This window comes from Penaeus monodon, chromosome 21 (assembly GCF_015228065.2).
Source record: "Penaeus monodon isolate SGIC_2016 chromosome 21, NSTDA_Pmon_1, whole genome shotgun sequence".
NCBI lineage: Eukaryota > Metazoa > Arthropoda > Malacostraca > Decapoda > Penaeidae > Penaeus > Penaeus monodon.
In genome coordinates this window covers 27,175,277-27,175,696 of record NC_051406.1, presented here as the reverse complement: position 1 = coordinate 27,175,696, position 420 = coordinate 27,175,277, and the positions used below count along the sequence as shown (strand labels likewise).

The following is a 420-nucleotide window of genomic DNA, read 5'->3' as shown; positions in this document are numbered from 1 at the left end:
TACGACACACACTTACTCCCTCGCAGGAGTGCCAGCGCAAGGCTCAGCGGTGGGGTCCAAGGCGTTCAAAGGGTCCTGGACGCCCAAGACAAAAGAACAGAAAAAGCGTAAAGGCCCTTTTTGCTGTCTGGGCGCCCTCGCACCCCTTCACCACCGATGCCCTATTGACGAAGGCGTGAAGAAAGGCTTTCTGGAGGCCCGGCAGCTGCTGAGCTTGGATCCCGTGTGCACCACCCCTGGTGTCCATCCCGCCGCGGGAAATTGCTCAGCTCTGGGGATTCCGGAAATTTTTCCGGCGCTGCTCAGCGGATGTCTCCTGACTGTTCTCTTCTTGAGATTGTCACGCGGTTTTTGGGTATTTGGGGTTTTCCCCCCTCCTTCCTCCCCTTCCTTAAGACTGTTCACCTCAGTAAATGGATG

At 56.7% G+C, this 420-nt stretch overlaps 1 pseudogene; it reads left to right on the top strand.

The window, feature by feature from the left end:
• The window catches only part of LOC119586628, an 8,008-nt pseudogene that overhangs the window by 4,735 nt on the left and 2,853 nt on the right, over positions 1-420 (top strand).